This window comes from Schistocerca nitens, chromosome 1 (assembly GCF_023898315.1).
Source record: "Schistocerca nitens isolate TAMUIC-IGC-003100 chromosome 1, iqSchNite1.1, whole genome shotgun sequence".
NCBI classification, from domain to species: Eukaryota; Metazoa; Arthropoda; class Insecta; order Orthoptera; family Acrididae; genus Schistocerca; species Schistocerca nitens.
Window position 1 is genome coordinate 90,157,786 of NC_064614.1, and position 8,234 is coordinate 90,166,019.

The 8,234-nt window shown below is 44.8% G+C and overlaps 1 pseudogene; it reads right to left on the minus strand.

Annotated features, from left to right (window-relative positions):
* Window positions 1–545: 545 nt before the first annotated feature.
* On the minus strand, window positions 546–663 carry LOC126210259 (5S ribosomal RNA; annotated as a pseudogene).
* Window positions 664–8,234: the final 7,571 nt, after the last annotated feature.

The window sequence follows — 8,234 nt, forward strand, 5'->3', positions numbered from 1 at the left end:
GGAAGTCCAGCGCAGTTCTGGACGAAACGTAAGGAGCAGAAAAGTTCTTGGACCACGACCTCACATCCCGGAAAGTATATCAACAGCTGTGTCAATAAAGTTTCCCCTTCCTGGGGCAATGAATTCACGGTGTTCTTATTTCAATTTCCAGGAGTGTATTTAGAAACAAATATGAAGAAAAACTTAATATTAGAAAGAAAAATACTAAGGAACATTTTTGGAACTATATGGGATTATAGAATCGGGGATAAGAAAGAATGAAGATTTAAGAAAGATGTATAAACACCGTAATATTCTCGAAGTGGTAAAGAAGGGAAGGTTGAATGGGGCAGTGCATATAGCAGGCCCACGGTCCTCAGACCACGAGAGGCCTACCGGGATCATCCGACCGCCATGTCATCCTCAGTGGAGGATGCGGATAGGAGGGGCGTGGGGTCAGCACACCGCTCTCCCGGTCGTTATGATGGTATTCTTGACCGAAGCCGCTACTATTCGGTCGAGTAGCTCCTCAATTGGCATCACGAGGCTGAGTGCACCCCGAAAAATGGCAACAGCGCATGGCGGCCTGGATGGTCACCCATCCAAGTGCCGACCACGCCCGACAGCGCTTAACTGCGGTGATCTGACGGGAACCGGTGTATCCACTGCGGGAAGGCCGTTGCCGCATGTAGCAGGGATGAGGGAGAATAGGTTACCTAAAGTTGCATTCGGCAGGACAGTACATAGGACGAGAGGAAGACCCAAATTAGGCGGCGAGATAACATCCAGGAAGATACAGTTAGGTTGAGCTTCAACACCGAATGGACAAACAGCGCACTCGACAGAGGAAGAGGGACGTAGAACTGCCGTATGTTCGATACAGGCTTGCCACATATAAAGTAAAATAAATTGAGTTAAAGCCTCCAGTTCTTGGGAATAATTTCATATTGTCAAAAAGAAACAAAATGAAAGAGCATATATATTGAAAGCCCACTGTCAGAAATCTGACTCCTGAACGGGGGTTCAAATGGGTCTAAGCGCTATGGGACTTAACATCTGAGGTCATCAGTCCCCTAGACTTAGTACTACTTAAACCTAACTAACCTAAGGACATCACACACATCTATGCTCGAGGCAGGATTCGAACCTGCGACCGTAGCAGCAGCGCGGTTCCGGACTGAAGCACCTAGAACCGCTCGGCCATACTGAACGGGGGACGACAAGAGGATCGCAAACTTACGTCACATTTTGATCAACGTGCCTGTTTCTGAGCCAAAAATACTGTTTAGGGGTGGAAAGAGTTATCCTATAATACCGTGTGTCACAAGTGAATGAAACTAAGCGAAGCAGATTAATTTTCCTGATGGGCTATCACTTATTGCAGATACTGTTCTAAGAGTAATTACAGCAGTGTCCAGGTTTTGAAGAAGATCCTGAAATTGGCCAACTAATGGCGAACATACTTGTTTCTCGCAACCGATGTAGTATTCGGACTAAATACGGCATGTGATGTCACAATTACAACATCGACACGCGACGACGCCCTCTTCTCAGTTTGTTTTCGTACCGTGGAACGGGAGATCTGAAAGTGATCCGACCTTCAGACTAACCTTATATCCAAGAACGAAATAATTCTTGTTTCAGAGGAAGTCATACATGGTTCCAGGAAGAATTACTGGGGTAGGGTCGCTGGAATAACTAAGATATCAACATTGTGCCTCATTTCTGTGAAGGAGCAACTGCACCGAGTTCTGCGAATACTGGAACACAGCCAGGCGTTCTGCCTTTCACGGAACGCCAGGGCTGGAACCAGTTTATAAGTGCCACGACCTTTCCGACGTACGTCCTCTGATAGATGCTGTAAAAGGGAGGAGCACTTGTGTACAGCGACGGTGGCACTTGTAAGTCAGACGATCCAGTTAATGGCCGCGACTGAACAACGTTCTGCTTTCTCTGATCGACGCGATGTTGAGAGCGCCGGCCGCTGTGGCCGAGCGGTTGTAGGCACTTCAGTCCGGAACCGCGCTGCTGCTACGGTCGCAGGTTCGAATACTGCCTCGGGCGTGGATGTGTGTGATGTCCTTAGGTTAGTTAGGTTTAAGTAGTTCTAAGCATAGGGTACTGATGACCTCATATGTTAAGTCCCATAGTGCTTAGAGCCATTTGAACCATTTCGGTTTTTTTATGTTGAGAGCCAACTTTTGTCTCAGTATAGGTTCGTAGGTTTCCAAGGCCAGTGTCACTTTGCATAAAATAATTCTGGGTATTAGGCCGCGTCGTTATAAGGCACTAATGTTACTAAATTGCTGACGTTTCGACCGACATGTTGCGATCCCCTTCAGGGCGGTTAACTGCTGGGTATTGGTGAATATCTCCCTCTATATACACTCTAATTCGGTTGTCTGCTGGCTGCCGACGTCGCATATCTGGGATGTCATTGGTTAATTTGAAGAGGGGTTGTTATGCAGGGGATGACAGAACCGTGGGCTGTTGCCTGTGCTAGTCTAGTGATGGACTGGAAGGCCACTCTGGTAAGTAAATGGTAGGAAATAGCACCTACCAGTCACTTACTAGAGGGACACATGCAAAAGCCTATATTAGAATAGCCTACCATTCAGCCATCCCCCTCTATAGCAACCTCTTTTCAAAATGGTCGAATGCCATCTCAGACATGTGACATCAGTAACCGAAATACAGGAATGGTGGAAGACATTCACCAGATCCAGTAGTTAATCGTCTGGGAGAGCATCACAGCAAGCCGGTCGAAACGTCGGCGATTTAGTTACCTTAGTGTTTTATAATGACACTGCCTGATACCCAGAATTATTTTATTCAAAACTGTTATCTTCTTTAAAATGAGTTATTCAACAAAAGCAGTCTGAAACACATGTAACTGATAGCTCCGTTTATCCAGGAAGTCAGAGCGAAAAATGCGTATGAGTATGAATTATGTGCCGACAGAAGTTAAATCCTCGCAATCGCAACGGAAAACAGACTCATTTGTCACGGAAAGAAATAATTATTCAATGGTGCAACCGGAAGAAATGGAATTAACAGAATGCAAAGGTTATGAAACTCTGAGTGTAATGGAATTTTGACCATATCCCATACAGTGCACATGTTACTGCAGTCTGTATAGTCTGAAGGAACTCTGAACCTCACTTAAGTGCAAAGACCTTGACCTCTGAAGATACGAAAGGCTTTCCTCTGAGGATTCGGTGAAAGCTGATGTGCAGCCGTGTTGGCGCCGCGGCAACACTGTCTATCTGCAGTGCAAATACCCAAATACGTTGAAAAACCACTTACCTCAAATAATACTCATGGTGGACTAAGATGTACCAGGCATTTATGAGTGCCAGTGCAGTTATACAGAGGATGCAATCATTATTTGGCCTGTTATCCACCGCCGTGGTTACAAAAGTAACAAGGGAGATTTTAAAATAAACGAGTACACCAACAGCAGATTTGTTAATAATCCATCCTAAAGCACTCCGTCTTCCGACCACAAGTGGTCCTTCTGGACCATCCGACCGCCGTGTCATCCTCAGTGGAGGATGCGGATAGGAGGGGCGTGTGGTCAGCACATCGCTCTCGCGGTCGTTACGATGGTTTTCTTTGACCGGAGCCGCTACTATTCGGTCGAGTAGCTCCTCAATTTGCATCACAAGGCTGAGTGCACCCCGGAAAATGGCAACAGCGCATGGCATGGTCACCCTTCCAAGTGCCGGCCACGCCCGACAGCGCTTAACGTCGGTGATCTGACGGGAACCGGTGTATCCACTTCGCAAGGCCGTTGCAACTCATCCTATTAAAAAAACCATTCTTTTTACAGAATATGCACTGAAATTCAAGCTGAGTACAAAGCGGTAAACTACTTTATAATTAAAAGTATCCTGCTCCGTCTGAAATCGCCTATGCTACACGGGTGAGCCACGTAAAGTCGTTGCTACACTCTGCTTCTCTTGGTTGGGTCGCCACGTAAAAGAATGCTCTTAAAACATTAAAATAGATTAAACAGTTTCTTTAATTTATCTACCTCCGTTCCTTTAATAATCTAACTATAGTCCACTCACTGCTGGCGTGATATAATTGCTTTCAAAGGAAATGTGACGGATAGCTATCTTTTACATTTAACATACTAGCTGCAGTACCGGGCTTCGTCCAGGGAGTTGATATGAGATTGTGTGGTAGCTGGAATAAAAGGACAAATTGTAAAGTATAAGAAGTAAAAAAAATGGAAAACATATTTCATCTACAGTATTTTTTAAAGTATAAGGGGTAAAATTTTTTTATTGAAGACATATTACAACTATTTACAATACTTGTTTAGAAACAACATTTTTCATTTTGTTACCCGGGGTATATATGTACAAATTTTTCGAATTTCCTACTCGAGAGCAAGTTACGTATAGTTGACCGTGAGAGATGCAGGAGTCTTTGAGGTTGATGCCACAGTATTTTACAGTTTACAAACTGGCTATTGGCTTCTGTCTCGGGTTCTTCGGCCGACGTTTATCAGATGATTTTACTGACGTTTCGCCAGCACGAGTGACTGGCATTGTCAAAGCTTCACCTTCCATTGCCGGTGGTGAACTGGAGCCGAGCTCGCGACTATATGTACCTGGCGCGCCAACGTCCGAGGGCTTCTCCGCGGTCATTTCCGGTGCCGTTCTCCTATTGTTACCTGAGACGGTCGTTCGCTGCAGTACAGGAAGCCAGGATCCGTTTACCTTGAGGCTTTCGCACCTTTTATTCTTTTGTAAGGGAAAATACACTCGATGCCCCATTTTCACAGATTTTGTTGACTTCGTCAACCAGTTTGTCAAACGTGCATTTGAAGTAGCGCCGTCCCTTTGATATCATATGCAGCTAGCTGTTACTCCCTTAATTTCAGACTGCAAGTCCTCAGACGACCCGTTTATTCGTAATACTTTGCGTTCCACCTTTGGAATGCAATACAGCAGCCATTCTGCGTGTCATCGATTATTCGAGTTCTGTGTAGGTCTTAACGGAGGTACGTGGTACATGATGTCTACGTGCAGGCCGTGCAGCTTTCGTAAATTAATGATTGGTGACATTTTAGCCTGAACGTGGCACCCGATAGCGTCCCATATCTGTTGCATCGGATTCAGATCAGGCTGAGTTGGTGGTCAAGATACCAACCTAAGTTCATCATATCAAAGCAATGCAGCAAAATTATGGCCTCGTGAGGTGAAGAGTTTTCCTGCCCGAAGATGCCTTCGCCGTCAGCGACGCTATCACGCATGAAGGGGTCCCGGTGGTCGGCGATAATGTTCACGCGGCCTACAGTTGCCTTGATGCCTTCGATTACTACCACAGGTCTCATGTTGAATGTGCTTCATAGGACAGTACGGCGTCGCACCGACCTCCGACCTTGACGCAGTGAAAGTATCGAGCAGGCGTTAGCCTGGGGGATGGCGTATCCAGACACAACGATCGACCTGGTGTAAAAAGAAACCTGATTGTTCCGACCTGGTGACATGTTTACAATGATCCATGCTCCAGTTTCGATGGCCCCACTGCACTCATAACCGATGTTGTTAGGCCAACATACTTCTACGTTCAGCAATGAACGGTGTGCTCTGAAACACTTTTAATTGCATCAGCATTGCACCCTGTCGTCAGATCTGCCACAAATCGTAGCCTACCCCGTTTTACTGAGTAGGGAAAACATTCGACCTCCACGTTCTGTGTTGAGAAGTGGACGTCCTACGCCTTGTTGCTTACCCTTGTAACCTCCCCCTCACTTTTCGACCTTAATGACAGTGAAAAATTAAACCGCGTGTACCTAATGGAAATTTGGGAAAAGCAATCGTCACCGAAGTTAATCTGTCGGTAAAGAGGGAGGAAAGGGTTACATCTAAATGAAAGGAAAAATGCAAATGAAATTGGAGGAAATTAATTTTGAGAAAAGGGTAAAATTAATAAAGAAAGTAAATGTGCGGTCGTCACGTTAACATTTAATTGGCGTTAATTAGAATATTTGAGATTTGGGGAAAATTACGGTCACCAGTCCTATGGACAACTACCATAATAACTGAAAAAGAAAGGTTATTGCACATATAATTAGCACTAAAAGCGTGGCAACTGAAGGTTGACACGTGTTGTGTGAAAACTGAAAGTTTGTCAGAAGTAATAAATTTCGCTACACTCTGACTTAATTTAGCAAAAGAATGAATAAAACCGGAAAATTGAAAGTTAATTTAGAGACTGAAATTAATAGTGAGATTTGTTTCTGAAGCACTACGAAATTCAGTAAAATAAGGTTAGTCTTGGGCTACCTCAACAATCATTTCAGAAGCTACTTGAATCTACGCAATTTAAAAATAAGAGATTTAACTTTGAACTTGAATTAAATGATTCTGAACAATTAACAATAGTAACATTTAGTACGTACCAAGCTGAGCTGCAGTCACAGGTAAGCTAAAATATGGTAACAAAACTCGCACTCTTAATTTGTGCTTGCGTAATATAAATACTGTAGCGAGCTATAAATACATCAACTGAACTTTGAAATTAAAGCATTGAAATGGAATGATATTACTTCAACGCTGGCGTCTGAATTTCAACGACACTCGGGTTCATTTCGGAAAAGGAGGGGACCCTGCTTGGTAATGCAATTGGAACAATGAGCAACAAAGGTTCATGCTAAGTTGCTGTAATTTTGTGATACAACAATTTTAAAAGCTGAGGTCTGCCATACAGTTCTAAAACTTTACGTGCTTCCAGTCTTCCTTGTTGGTTGATTGAAGGTTTGAAGTCGTCGATCGAGGAGGTGGCCACAGTCACTCATTGTCGGCCGTCGCTGTTGCAGAATCTGGATGTTGGCGCGCCTTCTTCTCGACACGGTCACCAGGCGAAACGGGCTCTTGATGTGCGCCAGCTAATGCTTCCCGTCCGCGACACCGTGTCAGAAACTATCATAGCAAGTCGAGCGCAATTACATGCTGCCAAACCCCGAAAGCGCGGCAACTCACGGGAGCGTCACACAACACACCTGCTCCACTGCACTACTCCAGCCAGACTCTCCTCTGCCCGCTCTCCTCGCGGCCGAGTCCACACTACCAAAGATCCTAAACACTTTGGTTCTCCACACAACCTATCGATGTAATCGTTCGATAGCATAGTTTTCCCTAGGCAAGGCCCAGCGCAAAAATACAAATAATATTTACAAAACAAACCAATTATACATCGACATAAATGCATATATATACAAATAGTAAAACAATTACAATATACAAAGACACAGAAACGTCATATCTTCAGGTAACAAAATAAGGAAAAAAATTTATAGTACAATAGATGGAAATAGGAGGATATGCATTTCCGGCTTTACACCCTTATTTTCGCCATGTTTCAACCATTTTCCATGTGTGGTCACGACAGCTCTTAGCTGATACACATCTACAGAGATGCAGGCTAAGAGTTTATCTTTTCCTTTGTTTTTCTCCCACTGTACTTCGTAATTTTGTGCGTGTTTTTCTGTATAAGACATTTAATCTCGCGTTTTTGTGAGAGTAAATTCATACAGTCTGTAGCGCAGTAGCTGCTCATTTGTTTTAGGCTTCAGTTCTCGGCTGATTCGCATCTACAGAGCGGCAAGTTGTGTGTTTACCTTTTCCTGGCAATAAATTCGGGTAGTCTCTTTTCTTCTGAACATCTAGCTAGACAACTCACTGAGGCATCAGCGTCCATTGGTGACACATCAGGAGCGTAGCAAGTTGCATATCTAGGGTCGTGTCTGCTTTTATAGATTACTTCTTCAGTTAGTCTTGCTAGTTGGCCTATGGGTAGGAGGTGTGTGTACTGTGTGCGGACGTATGAGGAGCTGGTCGCAGTTCGCGAACAGCTGAATGCGCTTTTGGCTACGATCAGTCACCTTCAGGCTGCTGCCTCGGGATGCAGCAGTGGCGAAAATTTGGCGTGTCGCATAGGATACCTCAGGAATCGCTTGTTTCGCTGATCGGTTCTGCTACTAAGGTTCCTCATAGTGTACCCGACACAGTGGATCCATCCTCACAGCTGAGTGAGTGAGGGTTGGTAGCGGGTTTCGTCGCTCGAGACGGAGAACCAGTGTGGAGACAGGTCGCCCGGCCTCGCCCATTCACCCTGTGGGTGGACATGTAGCCTCTACTTCAGCAGGGTCCAATGGCTCGATGATTCTTAAATTATATACTACTGGCTTCAAAATGGTTCAAATGGCTCTGAGCACTATGGGACTCAACTGCTGAGGT